Genomic DNA, 17490 nt, shown 5'->3' on the forward strand with positions numbered 1-17490 from the left:
ATCAATTACATCCATTCATTCATTTGTTCCACAAATATTTGTTCCCCTATCTTATGTCAGACACATGGCTAGGTTAGGAGGATTCTCATAGAGCTTATATAATGGGGTGGGGGGGGGGGGCGGTGAAGTGAAGAACAGATAGTAAGGAAGTAAATCAACACATACATAAAAGCAATCTCAGAATTAAAACAGGTTTCACGAAATAGCAAATGACTAAGTGGCTCTTTGGTTGAGTAGCCAGTAACAGCTTCTGTGAGCTCAGCATTCCAGATAGAGAGAGTCCAACGAGGAGAGAAGATGCTTGGCAGTTTCCAGTAGCCAGTGTAGTTGGTTCATAATGGGAAGGGGGAAAGAAGGCAGACAGGCTTCATGTCATGTCAGGCTTCATAATCTCTCCAAAACTCTCTTTCTCATTCACAAAGTGAGATGTTTGGGGACAATGGATTTCAAGAACTCCTTCAGTTCTCAAAGTCTCTGCTGTCTATGATTAATATAAAATTTCATGAATACATTAGGAAGAACAAGATAAACCAAGGAAAACATAACATGATTAATGGAGTGTCTAGGAAGGAAAACAAATAATAAAAATTCAATAGTGATTGTGATTTTTAATAACTGTCATCAAAAGAGTAGCTTAACAATACAGCAAAAATGTAATAAAAACTCCATGTATTACATATTAGCAACTTAAACAAATCAGCTTTACTAAACTTCTTTCCTTAGAATTGTTACCTATTATGTTTTATTCACAAAAGATTAAGTTGTTTTCTCATCATTGTAAATTCCAAAGTACAAGTCATTTAGGTTCAATTACTTACTCATCTTTATTATCTGATCTGCTAGATAAAGATGGAATAGCTACCAGTAAATACTGCAGAAATTTCCATTCTATTATTTCCCTAAGTGTTCTCCATGGAATTTAGATCTCTGGGATATTGTATTACATAAAGAAAGTAACCTGTCTTTGGTCAGTGAAGTGAAAGTACACTCCAGGGAACAAGAGTTACAAGTGAGGAAAACATTATTATGCAGAAGAAATTCCCCAAATTGTGCTACAAAAGCTTCAGTCAGTTCACTCTGAGCTGAGACTCAACATTCGGAGTTGTCCTAAATTGAAACAAGGGGCCAGGTCTTTGTATATAAACTCCTTGACCACTCAGTGCAGAAAGGCTACGCCCAGCCAGGGGCTACCAAGGGCCAGGCAGCTTCCTTTATTGGAGGACAATTTACAGAAAGGGATAGCCCTGAGCCTAATGCAGCCAACACTCCTAGCAGCTTGGGGATTGAGGACCACATCTTGAAAGGTGTATCACACGACCTGCTACACTTGGGCCACTAGGGGCGCTGGAGCGCAGTGCAGCAGAGAACACAGGTATTGGGATGACCAAGCTGGGTTGAAATTATGACTCTTGAGAGATTTTTGAGTCATTTTTTAAGTGGCCTGATCTGTTTGATGGATTATAAAATAACGTTTGTTGCATATAAGCCAGTTTATTCAAAGATCATCTCTATTCATTTTCTGTTTACGCTAAAATGCAAAGTCAGACAATGCAAAGTCAGATATTTCCGAAATTCTTGGACTCTAGGTCAAACTTTCAGAAGTGCTCTTGTGTCTTCCCATCTTTCTCTCCACCCTTGAATGATAACAGGCCTAGGGATAATTCACTCCCTCGTTCGCCAGATTACTCTTCCTCCTCTGCGAAATCATTCTTGGGGTTACTATTGTCACCTTAAAAGGCCTGGGAGAAAACCAGACCAGTTCTGGGACAGGTATTGAGGCAAATTCTATCTTTATTGCTTCTGGCAGGGGTAAGATGGTTTGTGCCCATGAGAATGGTAGTATTCAAACAGGGTTTAGTGGTTGGGGCAGAAAATAGAAAAAACTCACCATTTTAGGCTATTCAACAAAATCTCGCTCAAGAAAATAATTTTCTTCATTTGAGTTAGCTAGCCTATTTGAATTTTCTAAAGGACTAAACCCAAAATTCAGCTATTTAGATAAGTAAAGTTACATTGTGTATAAAACACATTTCATTTATATTTTAGATTCTTCTAATATGAGCTACTGCATCTGCTGCTAAACTTTGAAGCTTTTCCTACGGTTATATCCCCTTCACTTGATTTCGTTGGTTCAGAAAGTACTTATCAAACATTTTCCTCATACCAGGTCCCAGACTAAGGGAAAGACACAATGATGAATAAAATACAGTTCCTGTTTTCAAAAGCCTCAGGTTTAACTGTGAAGATAAACAATTGAGCAGGTAATTATAATAATGTGTAATATGTATATCCAGAAGTAGTCATAGTTTGCAGTGGGAATACATATAAAAGGCACATAACACAGACTGGGGAGAACAGAAGAAAAACTTCCTAATCACTTAATGTTTGAAGTTTGATTTTTTTGGATGAGGGAGTTGAGATTAAAAAAAAAAGGCAGGGCGAGGAGATGAATAGGGTAAGAATTTCAGGAAAGGACCAGGATTTAGAAAGTCTTAAGAGAGAGAAAGGGGGAAGTCTGACCTACTTGGAGCTTCGTAAGTGGCTCACTGGGACTGCAGCTGAGAGCTCGAGTGTCAAATTATGACAGAAAAGGTGCCAGGGTAAGGAATTTCTGACTGTATCCTGAAGGTCTTTTTAAGCCACTGGTAATACTCAGTGGTGTAACAAGATCATTTCGTCCCTTTAAATACATTTTAAAATATCACGGTAACAACATTAACATTTAATGCTCGTGTTTATTAACATTTACTATGTGCTAAGCATTTTACACTTACTATCTCAATTACTCTGCACAACAATCTTATGAGAACAGGACTATTAGTATTCCCACTTTACGTATATGGAATACGAGATTCAGAAAGGCTAAATAACATGCTGGAGGTCTGACTGGTAATGAGAATGAACTTGCAGGGGTCTGCTCTGGAGTCAGGCAGAACATTTAGAGGATTGCTAGAGGTAATTAGGTAACATTAGGTAACAAATGATGACACAGGAGAATACAGAACATAAATGAAGGCAGTGGCATGAACATAAAGGGAAGAGGTCAGATTATATGGAAACAGAAGACAGAGAACCCATGTGATTGACAGATCAACTTAGTTGTACTGGATGAGGGAGATGGAACAATCGAGGATGTCTGCCAGCCTTTTTGCTATCCAAACTGGCCAGATGTTGGGGTCATTCACTGAGGCAGGGAGTACTGGGGGAACATTTGAAAGAGCTAAGTACAAAGATACAAAATTTAGATACGCACAAGTTGCATTTGAGGTACTTGTGGGACATTTTAATGGTAATGCTTAGCGGGCATGTGGACGTGTAAGTTTAGCCAAAGAGCATAGCTGAGACACAGAGAGTGATACAGGATTCATCAGGGAATGGAGAATATTTGGTGTTATGGAAAGTGTTCAGGAAAGAGGTAACATAGCAGGCCAGACAAAACCCTGCTTGTAAGGTTGGCTCTTTGCTAGCATCTGAGAACTTGGCTTCTGAATCATCCTCTGATGAGGTGGTTTTGCTCTGTTGAAACTACTCATACAGTGTGTTGATGGTGAACATCAGCTTTCTTAGCAGGATTCTGGAATTTTGGTAGTTGCTAGGCAGAGAATGCCTACATAACCAGCCCTCAATAAAACCCTTAAACTCTGAGTCTCAGATAGGCTTCCCTAGGCATAAACACTACACACATGTGGCTGAACTATCACTACGGGAGACTGTGTGCTCTTTGTGACTTCTCCTGAGAAGGTGAAAACATCAGAAACCTCAGAATGGATTCTTCCAAACTATACTTGTCTTTTCCTCTTACCGTTGTCTATAGAACCTTACTCTATCATTGTAGTAAATGTTTTCAGTGAGCCCAAGTATATTCTTAGCCCTGTGAGGCTTTCTAGTGAATTGCTGACTGTGTGGGTGATCTTGGGGGGCTTTGAAATAGGATCAAACAAGATTACCCCAGGTCATAGGTAGCCTTCCTTTGAAAAGTGATAAGGGTGGAAACCACATTTCAGCAGATTTGTGAGTACAATTGGAGTGAAGGAGGTATGGAGAGAGTCTAGAATTCTTCCAACACCTTGACCTTAAAAAATCAAAAAGGAAATATTTACAGCAATGCAAGAGAAGACATGTGATTTTGAAGTAATTGAATTGGGAAGGACTCAAACGTGTATGTGCTAAAGGGAAGAACTAAACAAAGAGGGAGAAGATGAAGATGCAGACTGGAGAAAAGATCCATTAGAGAAGGTAGGAGAGGTCAGATCTAGAACAACAGTAGCATATTTGCTTTAGAGATACAAGGAGGGACAATCCTTACATGGAGATAAGACAGGAAAAAGAATATGTAAGAATATAGACGTAGGTATATGGTGAGCAAAAGGAGAAAGCAACTTCAGGGCATTTTTGTCCGGTGGCTTTGGCTTTTTTTGTTGTCTTGTTTTATTTGTTTCTTTGTGAATTAGGAGGTTAAGTGAACAGTAGCAATTCAATAAAAAAACACATTAATTTAATTTACGCTGAATTGAGTGTGTTGGTTGAATAGATGAGTCACTTTATTCACAGAGTTGACTCAAAGAGTCAACTTCTGAGCTGGAGAAGATTTTACAACTATCATTATTAATCCTCCTTCCTCCAATAAATGAAGTGGATCTAAAATGTCTTTGTAGTTTTCTTATCTAGTTTTTGTTTCAACACTTCCAGGGAAGGGTGGCTCAATCTCAGTATATAACATAGCCACTTGTTTTGTTACCAAATGACCAGTGACCAAAATAGTCTTTGAAAAGACTAATCATTTTCTATTCTGCATGCGTGCGCACGTGTGTGTGTGTGTGTGTGTGTGTGTGTGTTAGAGAGAATGTGAGCAAGGAAGAGGGGAAGAGGGAAAGAGAGAGAGAGAGAGAGAGAGAGAGAGAGAAATTTTAAGCACGATTCACACCCAGAGTGAAACCAGATGCAGGGCTCAATCTCATGACCCTGAGATCATGACCTGAGCTGAAATCAAGAGTTGGATGCTCAACCAACTGAGCCACCCAGGCTCCCCTATTTTCTATTCTATAATAGCTACCTTTTGTTATTAATTTTTTCATTCTGCAGCTGAACACATTTATTTTTCATCTCCCACATGAAATCCTTTCAAATACTTAAAGACATGTGATATTATTGAGTCTTCTCTTCCCTAACATATACATGGCAGGTGCTTTTAAAATAAACATGAAATATCATTTCTGGACCCTACCTATCCCATTCCATAAACCCCACCAGTGATGTTGGTGCTATCAAAAATACACTTCTATTCTCAGGCTGAAGTACAGTATAGTAGGCTTTATAGAGAGGCAGAACTTTTTCTGAGTACTTGAGGGCCACTGGTTGATTGTATAGCCTTGAGAAAGTTGCTTACATTATTTCTTCATCTATAAAACATTAATAAATAATTTTTTGTGGGGCAGTTATGTGGAATGGATGAAATCATACAGATAAAGCACTTAGCATTGTATGTAGGATACATTAAATAATCAGCAAATACATATTCATTCTTTTTCTGAGCTGATAAACTGCCTAATAAGCCTCTATATTTACAAGATTAACTAGTTTAGCTATGTTAGCTTTGTAGAATACTAACATTGTCACCAGTTCTAGAAAACAACTCAAGTTGTTTAGCAAGCAATAGCAAGTCAAATTATTTCCTATATTTCCACAAAGACAATATCAACTGAATGTGCCCATTCTCCTTGTCTCATGTGTTCTCTTGACTTTCTCATTTGTTATTTAATCGACATACATAGATTGAGTGCTTACTATATGCCAAGCAATATGTTAGGCATTGGGGAAACAGCAATGAAAAATACTCAGGGAGGTGGAACATACACAAGGTAAGTAAGTAAATTAGTATGTCAGAAAATAACAAGTGCCAAAGAGAAAAATTAAAGCAGAAATAGGAAATGTCAGGAGGATTGTGGGGTGGGAAGCGATTTGAGTATTTACATGGGGTGCCCAGGGAAGGCTTTCTTGAGATATTTTAGTAAAGACCTGAAGGGTATGTGAAAATTAGCCATGTGGGTAACTGGAGAAGTATTCCAGGCATGGAAAAAGTAATGGCAAAAGCCCTGAGGCAGGTTTGTGATTGGAGATGCGGTTATAGCCTAATGTGCTATGGACAATCAAGTAGGCAGTAATATTAGAGGTAATAGTATCAATCATGTAAGACCCTATAGGGGTCTTACAAATTGCAAAAAGTAGCCCCTGGATTAGCAGCAGAAACATCAGCATGGAAAAACATTCATCACCTGGGAATTTGTTTGAAATACAAATTTCTAAGTCCCACTTCAAACCTACAAAAATCAGAACCTCCAGGGGGTAGGGTTCAGTTATCTGCCTTAAAACCAGCCCTCCAGTTAATTCTGATGCTCACAACAGTTTGAGAACCCCTGGCCTCATAAGTGATGAAGGAGAGCAATGGGAGGGCTTGAGCAGACAGATGGTGTCATGATCTGACTGACACTACAAAATACACACACACACACACACACACACACACACACACACACACACACACACTGATACTACCAAAACAATATAAATGTATATGTCTATCATTCCTGCTGTGTTGAATATATTCAAGGAAGAAACAATAAGACTTATTGGTAAACTAAGACAAAAGATAATGTGGATTTGACTTGATATCAGCAGAAAAGGTAATTGAGAAATTATGGAATTCTGGATATGCATATTTATTTATTTGGGAAGGGGCAGGGGCAGAGAAAGGGAGAAAGAGAATCCCAAGCAGTTTCATGCTGTCAGCACAAGGCTCTGCATGGGGCTTGATCCCATGAACAGTGAGAGAGTTGGACCCTTAACGGACTGAGCCACCCAGGTGCCCCTGGGATTGCAGATGTATTTTGAAGGTAGGCTCAACCAAATGGGTGGGATAAGAGAAGGAGAAGGCAAAGAAGACTACAAGAGTTTTGGCTAGAGAATCAAGAAGAACTAAGTTGCTATTAACTATTAAATCTTCCTCTCTTGCAAAAAAAAAAAAAAAAAAAAATCCAGAATCTAACCGTTAAAAATGATAAGGTCTTTATTTTTCTTGTCTCTTTCTGTGTTATTCTGTCATATTAGTAATTTTATAGCTACTTGGGGGAAACAGTGTAGATAAAACATTTTAATGCTGAGAATAAATACTTTTGAGGCTTTCATAATTAAAAGTTTTTTACCTGAATTTTAAACTTATTTCTGAGAAATAATCAAATAAGACAAGTTTTAGTTCTAACCTGTCTTTGCTAAAGACATTATTATTATCATTATTAGCCAATTTTCTCAGAACCTGGTAACAAAAGTTGAAAACTGGAAATTACCTGGAAAATGTGCCCTGTCAACTTTTAATAATTTAGATTATGGTAGAGAGAAAAAGAGTTATTATGAGAATCTTCGAACATTTCTTTCTTTTCCAGATAGAAAATTGAAATACAAGATTTGCTACCCAATGAATTCAGACATGCTTCATATAATAGCCAAGCAATGATATTCTCCTCTCTTTGTAAGCTCCCTGCCTAGAATTACAGCTTCAGTAACAAACTGACTGGGTAACATTTCAACTAAAGTGCTTCAGAATCACTATATTTGAAGTACACCTGAATCTACTGTATGTTAACTAATTGGAATTAAAATAAAAACTTCAAAAAATAAAAATAAAATGGTAAAAGAAAATAAAGTGCATCTTTTTTTTTTACTGTTCTTTCTTTTTTTAAAAGTTAGTATGATTTTGAGAGAGAGAGCACCAGCAGGGGAGGGGCAAAGAGAGGGAGACAGACAATCCCAAGCAGGCTCTGCACCACTTAGTGCCAAGCCTAACATGTGGTTTGAACTCACAAAATGAGAGATCCTGACCTGAGCTGAAATCAAGAGCACGTTGTTTAACCAACTGAGCCACCCAGGTGCCCTAAAAATATTTCTTTATTAATAGTATCAATGATTCTCACAGACTATTTGATTTCTAGATAGATAATTTCTGATTTCCAAATAAAATCAATTTTTGAATATCTCAACTAGTGAAGTAAAACTTTGGGGAAGATCATCTCAACAAATTACTCCAGGCCCTTTGCTTTCACAACTCCTTTCCACCCATTTTTTTTGAGAGTTTATCAGCAGTCAAAATGTATTATGATAAAAAAATAAAGATAGCTTAGTCATGTGATAGTCCCTGATATTATTTTAACATTAAAGGTAACAGATGAAGATGTTTGGAAGTATAATTTTGAACTCGTTGAACACAATGCATTATGCAAAGTTATAGTTTTCTCTCTTTCTTTCCTTCTTTCTTTTTTGATAGCTGGGATTATAAAATTCAGATCCAGCCAGTGTTGTTTATATTACAGTCACAGTGATTTTGCAGCCACTACCATAGTGACCTATTGCTGTCCTATATTTTCAAAGAATCACTACATCTTAATATTGTGAAGAATCTTAAAGGCCAGCCGCAACAAGCAAAACCTTCAACACGAAAAAGTTATTTTAACATTTAGAGATTTTCTTCTAACATCTGCATAAAACTTTACAGGGGCGAAGAAGACATAAGCAGCCCAGACTTTGCTGAACACTTGGTAAAAGCTTATGCTCCAAGCCTATGTCATCTGACTGTACTACCCATCACCCTCCTGTTTAACCACTACCTAAGTCTTCTTCAACTATACTTTAGTCATTGCTGCTTTCACATTTGGCATACAGTTGGCTTCTCCAATTTTCTTAAGTTTATGTATTTGTGAGAGAGTGTGCACACATGCATGGGGCAGGGACAGAGAGAGAGAGAGAGAGAGAGAGAGAATCTTAAGCAGCCTCCACATCCAGCACAGAGCCCAATGTGGGGTTCAATCTCACCCCCATGAGATCGCAACCTGAGCTGATATAAAGAGTCACACACTCAGCCTACTGAGCTACATAGGCACTCCTGACTGCTCCAGTATTAATGCTGACATGATCCTGAGAAACTTCTGTGTCTATGTCTATGTCTATATTTGTTGGCAATTCTTTCTTAAACTCAATGATCTTAGCACTTCTCTTCCTTAACTCTGCCTGCCACCCAGATACAAAAAAGAGAATGAGTCAACCCAGACTTTTTTCTTCTCTCCCTTGCATATTTAATTCAATAACTACATTAAAAAATTTTTCCAGCCTCACTTCTTTCACATCCATCACTTCCTCCACACCCAGTGCTATCTTTGTAGCTTAGAGCCTTGTTTGCTCTTCCCTGGTTTTACTGAAATAACTCTCTAGCTGGTATTACCTTAAAATTCTCCTTTTCAATTCTTCTTACAGACTAAATCACAAATATGCATAATGCCTTGCAATTAGTGTTTATCACCTGTAGAGTAACTCCAAATGTTCAAAATGTGGGCCTCACTATATGACTTCCTTCTTTCTAACCAATGTATTACTCATAATTCCCTTTCCCACAAACCATAATCCAGAATTTTGTAATACTTAGAGTACTCAATCATTCCATACCTTGTAGTTCACATCTATGCACAAATTTTGACTCTACATGGAATGTCTTGCTCTTTCTTCCTACCCAGACCAATTGCCTTTCTCGAGAATTTCTACTCATCTTTGAAGCCTCAGATTAATCATTACGCCCTCTACCAAGATTTCTTGATTGCTGTAGGCTCAGGCAATCATTTCCCTCATTTGTGCTGCCACTATGTCTTAAACCTACCTCTACTGTTATAGACAGTATGTTTTATTAAATATGATTGTGTTCAAGTTTATTTCCACTCCTAGACTCTGTGTACTTTGGTATGAACTTTGTATGTGTGTGTGAGTGTGTGTGTGCACGTGTGTGTGTGAATGATCTTATTTGTATCCCCAATACTTCACCACAATTGGTGCCCAACCAATATTTACCGAATCAGAAGGTGAATGAATAAACAGATATATTTAGAGTGAGTTTTACCTTAGAGATGTAGGTAAATTTGGCAATTACTCTGGCAAAGGAAAAATAAACATCTGTTTTTACTTTATAGAGAGAAGGTAATAAATAAAAGATGATTATGATATGCATGTGTCCTTCATAATGAGTTTGATAATTAAGAGAGTGATTACAGAATCAAGATATAGTCCCTCAAAAGAGAGTAAAAGCTATAACAGTAAATGAACTGGAATTTTTCTTGAGGAACAGAAACCAATCAAGGCAAAATGACATATTTTTAAATAGATGAAAGCTTATATTTGTGTAATTCTTCTCTACCCTTTTCATTTCAAAGGAAATTATGATTGCTATCTGACTGGATATTGAATGAACAAGGAAAGTTTTAGCTTAAGGGCAGTCCCTAAACAATACCCAAATAAAAGCTTGCGTGCCAGTTTTAAAATAAAATTTCATGAAACTGTAAAATAATCCCCTTTCAAATAGTCAAGATACCAAAGAGGAAATTAAAGATACTGTGAACTTGTATTCATATTGTCCAATCTATGCACCAAAGTTAATAAAGGATATTATAATAAACTTATAATTGACTTTAAAACATAGGACTTTAGTTTAAAATATGCAAATCAAGAAAACTTCTATCACTTTTCGAGAATCCAAGATCCTACTGAGAAAGAGAATATAGCAGAATCTCCATTCTTTTCTGCTCTAAGGATTATCAATACACACATGATCAATTCAAACTGCCCCTCTCCTACAAATCCATTCAACAATATATAATTACAGTTTTTCACCAACTCAAAGGCACACTTTTTAGCATGCTACTATGTGGAAGTATTTTATTGTGAGAGAACATAATGGTGTAAGTTATAAAACATGGGGATCTTAAAGATTAGAAGATATAAGGTTAAAAGCCTATAATCTGGTTTTTCCACTGTCAATCCAGGCTGTGGTCACTGAACTAAAAAGAAAACTCATTTTTGGTATTTTGTTTTGTTTTCTACTCAGTATCACAAAATATGTTATTTCATCTCTTCTAAACATAGCAGGAAAAATGATCAACAAAGGGAAACCAAAATTTTCTACCCAGAAGAAAACCTGAGTAAATTCATACACCTGAATTTCTAATAACTACTTAAAGAAATGGCTAAAATGACGTGTATTTTGATTCTTTAAGATGATATACAAATCCTTAAACTCAGGAAAAATCCGTCTGGAGAATAAAATTGTTTTCACATCTAACTCAGTTGTCACTGCTGTTCAATGCTTCTAGGGTCCTGTAGGACACACAATTAGGCTGAGAATTACACACTACCCCATTTTCTCCATCCTCATCCCTAGAAGGAGGACTAGTTCTCAAGCTCATTCTCACACTCTTGCACTCACTGTGGAGTATGAGTCTGTTAGGTTTCAGAGTCACTATAGTTGTTTAATAAATGAACATACCACTTAATGCCTTAGCATTCCTAATTGTTGCAGCTCCTTGATTTGATCTCCAAAATGTGCTGCACTGTCCTTCCCTCCTACTCCTTCATGCCATCTGTTCCTTTACCTGATCATCTCCAGTCCACTGTCACCTCCCTATTCCTTCAGATTATCCGTATTCTACTGTTTATGAATCCATCTCTACATAGTATGGATTCCATGATTTCCAATTTCTTTATTTATTAATAGGATAATTTATTATTAGAACTCCTGTCCACTCACCCTGCCCAACTCTGTGTTTCTCCTTCCCAACATGTACCTTGGTGCTTGCTTTGCATTTAATTTCATGTTACTTATAAATTTGTAGATTTTCCCCTCACACCAGGCTTAACCATCATAAGAACAAGAGGCACTTCTAGGACAGATTATTGTTAATGATGCTTAATAATCTTCTGAAGTCCAACTATCTCTGCTTGATTGGATATTTGAGTTGTTTACATTTTTTCATTATTAAAAATATATTTGTTACAATCTCTCTTACTCTTTTAGAATTTTCTTTAGAAGGAAATTTCCAGGAATGTGACATGTAAAAATTAATTGTCTTAATAATTTTGATACTTATTTCCAGATTGCTTTCAAAAAAGGAAACAGAAATTTAGCTTCCCACCAATAATATATGAGGCTCTGTCATACTCTGTCTTCAACATCATTCAGTGCTGAAATTTTAAAAAGTCTTTGATAATTTAATAGACTGAAAAATTTATTTTTGCTTTTAATTTATAAGGCTTGATTTAAATTTGGTTTAAAATTATATCTTAATTATAAATATACCATTTATATTTATAAGGATATAATCAATTATAATTTTACTTCTGTCAACAGCCAGGTCTTACGCTTTACTCATTATCCATTTAGGTTTTAATATTTATATCATAATTTGTATAAACCTATATTAACATTTTGTCAATTTTTAAAATTTGATTTTTAGAGTATTTTCACATGACAGGCTTACATTTATATAATACATTTCTGAGTTCTGTAATTATTTTTGGTATTAAAATTGCTTCCACATCCAGAGACATAGTAAACATTACAATTTTACTTAATGTAATTATTTGCTAATTTTAACTCTATAATTTGCTTGAAATTATTTCATTATATAGGATGAGGTGATGATCCTTTTCATAAAATTCTAATTGCAGTTCAGCTAACAATGCTACATTGAATACAGATCCTCATATCCCTTCTGATATCCTTCCAAAATGACAACAAAGGGATAAAAATAGTATAAATCTTTGATAAGGAAAGGCAAGGACAAAACAAAAGTTTGGAATCCAGAAAGCATATCAAATTAGCTAATTAAAATGAGAGATTTGGAAAGCTGAAACCCAGATATGCAATTGGCAAACTCGAGAAGTAACCCTCACTTTATTCTTAAAAGCCCAAGAAAAGTTTAGGAATGGCAGCAGGATTCAGTACCAAGCAGTGGTTACGACAGAGACATAAACCAAGAAAAAAAGTTAAAAGCTCTATTTAGGAAATAATTAGAATTTCAGATACCACGGGTAACTGTTCCCCTGAGATAGCATTTTCTCTTTGGCAAGAATGAATCCGAAGAAATCTATACTGCGGCTCATGCGGCCAGACTGGTGACAGATACCACCCTGATAAAAACATGGGAGTCATAAGAATCTGGGTTCTCCGGAGAAATAGAACCAAAAAGATGAATATATGTGCATACATGAGATTTATTATGAGAGATTGTCTCATGAAATTATAAAGGCAGAAAATTCTCAAGGTCTGCAGTCAGGTATAGTTTCAGCGAGTCAGGCAAATAGCCAGAGAATAAGCATAAGTTCTCCATCTTTTGTTCTGTTTAGGCTTCAGACTGATTGGATGAGTTCTGCGCACATTAGGGAGGGTAGTCTTCTTTCCTGAGGTCTACCAGTTCAAATGTTAATCATATCCAGAAACCTCCACACAGGTATACTTAAATAATGTCTAAGCAAATATCTAGGGACCCCATGGTCCAGCCAAGTTGACACATAAAAATTACCATTACCCAGATTCAGGGTTTTTCTCCATTTCAAGTAGCAAAACCTTAGCCTACTTCTTCCATAGAGTTCCCAGAATTTTGGCACACTGTGTTAAACTCTCCAGGAAGGAAACAACTACAAAAATTCCTCTGATGAATCCAACTAGCTGAGGAGACCCAGCCTCAAAAATACTGAGCTTAAGAAGTCGCTTAATCAAGCCATCATCCCAAATAATCCTACAGAGAACATCATTGTTAACAAGCCCCTCAGTGATTCATTCTTAAACTTGAATTCATAATCAAGGATCAGGAGGCATTAGATGGAAAAACTCTAGATTTAAAGAAGAGGCAGAATCAGAGCAACTTTAAAGAAATACAGACGAGGCAAGAAAAATAAAAAGAAAAGATAGTACATCTTAAAATAAGAGAGTGAATGAATGTGGAAACTGCAGACATGATAAGTAGGAAAAAACAAAAATAAGGGAGGAAAGATAAACTTAAAATCTCTTGGTAAATGTAACTAAAAGAAATTGTTGGATAATGGAAATTGGTGGATATTAGAGAATCAGTCCAAAAGTTACATCATTTAAAAATAGGAACTCCAAAGAAAGCCAACCAAAAAACAGAAGAAAATGTCAGAGACAGAGTATAATGAACTGAATTGTGTCCCACCCCCCCCCCATTCATATGTTCAAATCCTAGGCCCTAGTACCTCAGAATGCAATGTTATTGGAGATTATTAAGGTAAAATGGGTTCTTATAGGTGGACCCTAATCCAATGGGACTAATGTCTTTTTAAGAAGAAGAGATTAGGACACAGATACACACAGAGGAAGGACCATTTAAAGACAGTGGAAGAAGATAACCATCTGCAAACCAAGGAGAACAGCCTTAGAAGAAACCAACCCCTCTACACCTTGATCTTAGACTTCCCACCTCTGGAATTGTAAAAACATAAATGCTAATGTTCAATCTGCCCAGTCTGTGGAATTTTGTTGTGGAAGCTCTAAAAAAACTAATACAAATAGCCCAAGAGGGGCTCCTGGGTGGCTCCGTTGGTTGAGCATATGACTCTTGGTTTCGGCTCAGGTCATGATCTCATGTTTTGTGAGTTTGAGCCTCACATTGGCCTCTGCACTGACAGCGTGGAACCTGCTTGAGATTCTCTCTCTCTCTCTCTCTCTCTCTCTCTGCCCCTCCCCTGCTCATGCGCTCGCTCTCCCTCTCTCTAAAAATAAATAAAACTTAAAAAAAATAGCTCAAGAAATTGTCCCACACCTGAAATATATGAATGTCCAACTTAACAAATTCCCCATATGCTAACATTGTAAATGAAAAAAAAAGAAGAAGAAGATGATGACAAGAGGCTTTACGAAACTTCATAACATAAATAAAAGAGAAGATCCAAAAATCTACCTAATAAAGAGGGCACATGCAAAGGATGAATTAGAAATTAGAACTTAACAAGAATTCTGAAAAGCAATACTGGGAGCAGAAAGAAAAGCAAGAAACACCTTTAAAATCTAAGAGGCAATGATTTTCAAATGAGAATTCTTTATCATTCTAGATTATCTGTTCAACATGAGGTCAAAGATGTACATCTGCCTGAGTGGCTCAGTCAGTTGAGCGTCTGACTTTGGCTCAGGTCATGATCTCACAGTTTGTGAGTTTGAACCTTGCATCGGGCTCTGTGCTGACAGCTCAGAGCCTGGAGCCTGCTTGAGATTCTGTGCCTCCTCCTCTCTCTGTGCCTCCCATGCTCATGCTCTATATCTCTCTGTCTCTCAATAATAAATAAACGTTAAAAAAAATTTTTAAAAGGGGCTCCTGGGTGGCTCAGTCAGTTGGGCAGCCGACTACGGCTCAGGTCATGATCTCACGGTCTGTGAGTTCCAGCCCCACATCAGGCTCTGTGCTGAAGGCTCAGAGCCTGGAGCCTGCTCCCGATTCTGTGCCTCCCTCTCTCTCTGCCCCTTCCCTGCTTGGTCTCTGTCTCTGTCTCAAAAATAATAAACATTAAAAAAATTAAAAAAAAAAGATGTACATGTGAAAGACTTCAAAAACATTTATGTTCTATGCACCGTTGGTCATAAATTACTGGAGACAATCCATCAGAAAGAGAAACTAAGAATGAGAAAGCTGTGGGACATAGGAAGTCAAAGGATTAAATAGGACAGAAAAGTGAAGAAATCACACAAATGCTAAAGAGGAAGTGCCCAGAATGAGAAATGCATAACAGGCCTAGAGCAAACACAGTCTAGATCAGAAGAAAATGTAGAGGACATTAAAAGAGAATGTGTCAGGTCTGAATGTTTTGAGAGGACCTTATACTACAGGAAGAGAGGTAGTCTCAGGTTCATTAAAAAAACTGAGCAAATGGGAGCCCCTGGGTGGCTCAGTTGGTTAAGTGTCCAACTTTAGTTCAGGTCAAGATCTCACAGCTCATGAGTTCAAACCCTGTCAAGCTCTGCTGACAGCTCAGAGCCTGGAGCCTGCTTCAGATTCTGTGCCTCTCTCTCTCTCTCTGCTCCTCCTCCACTTGTGCTCTTTCTCTCTCAAAAATAAATAAATCAACATTTAAAAAAAATTGAACAAATGTGGGGCGCCTGAGTGGCTCAGTTGGTTGAGCGGCCAACTCTTGATTTTGGCTCAGGTCATGATCCCAAGGTCATGGGATCCAGCCCCATGTCTGTCTACATAATGAGTGTGGAGCCTGCTTAGGATTCTCTCTCCCCCTCTACCCCTCTCCCCTGCTCATACTCTCTCTGTTCTCTCAAATAAATATAAAAAGATGAAAAACTAAAAAAAAAAAACTGAACAAATGAAAATAATGTCAGATATTCAGCTCAAACAATGTGTTACAAAGAAAATGTGATGATGATTCTGTTCTGAATCATATTTACATAACTATAATCATGCAGGAACTCTCTATGATAACATGACGAGGAGGTGAGGGGGAAAGATGTGGCGGCATCATTTGTGGTTTGGGGTGGGAGGCAGCACGAAAAATAATGTTTCTCATGGGCAGTAAGAGAGACTTGACAGATAAGATGCAAACCTGAAAGAAATAAAGGAAAAGAAAGAATTCAGAAATTGAAGTTAAACACCAAAGAAAGAGCTACGAGATTTTAAAAGGATAACCACTTAGGAAATGGAATCTGCGGGGGAACAGGTAATTGTTCAAAGTAAAAACTCCCAAAGAACTATTTGAATTTTTTAAATGTATGCATGTGTATCATTGGAAAACAATTTAAATAATAAAACCCAGTTGTTAAATACCACTTACTGAATAATTGTTTTCTATTTTCTACTGTCTTTGATACAGCCAATCACATATTAAATTATTGCTTAAAATACTCTTTTGGGGGTTATTTGCACTGTCTTACTGTTATCTTCTATGATTATAACAATATCAAACTTTTTTTTTTTACAAATTGAAGTGTGATATAATTTTATATTAGTTACTAACGTAAAACAATGATTTGATATTTATATATATTATAAAATGATCAGTACAGAAGTCTAGTTAACATCCCTCACCACACGGTTACATTTTTTGTGTGTATGATGAGAACTTTTAAGATCTACTGTCTTAGCAATTTTTTTTCAAATATACAACAGTATTGTCAACTATAATAGCCATGCTCTGAAACTATTTTCGAGATTATGATATCACAAAAAACTAAGATTGTGCAAACCTCGGGCTTCATCACAATTCTTTCTAAATTCTAAGATATCTTTTAGATTAAACAAAAAACAAAATTTTGTCAAAATTTTAAAAAAGAATAAAATAAGTAAACCCAGTGATCTTTTAGAGAGTATCCTCTGGTTTTTAATTTTTTTTTTTTTTTTAACGTTTATTTATTTTTGGGACAGAGAGAGACAGAGCATGAATGGGGGAGGGGCAGAGAGAGAGGGAGACACAGAATCGGAAGCAGGCTCCAGGCTCTGAGCCATCAGCCCAGAGCCTGACACGGGGCTCGAACTCACGGACCGCGAGATCGTGACCTGAGCTGAAGTCAGACGCTTAACCGACGGAGCCACCCAGGCGCCCCGAGAGTATCCTCTGGTTTTTAAAACCTTTGCAGGTTTCTCTTTCTTGATTCTTCAAGAACAAAATGCCCAT

The 17490-nt window shown here is 37.0% G+C and overlaps 1 long non-coding RNA gene across 1 annotated transcript; it reads right to left on the reverse strand.

Moving 5' to 3' along the window:
• Positions 1 to 205: 205 nt before the first annotated feature.
• On the reverse strand, positions 206 to 869 carry LOC122210450. Its single transcript, XR_006198063.1, has 2 exons — positions 819 to 869; positions 206 to 481 (listed from the first exon to the last, which is right to left on the reverse strand). It is a non-coding gene; the product is annotated as an uncharacterized LOC122210450 (long non-coding RNA).
• Positions 870 to 17490: the final 16621 nt, after the last annotated feature.

Source organism: Panthera leo, chromosome F2 (assembly GCF_018350215.1).
Source record: "Panthera leo isolate Ple1 chromosome F2, P.leo_Ple1_pat1.1, whole genome shotgun sequence".
Lineage (NCBI taxonomy): Eukaryota > Metazoa > Chordata > Mammalia > Carnivora > Felidae > Panthera > Panthera leo.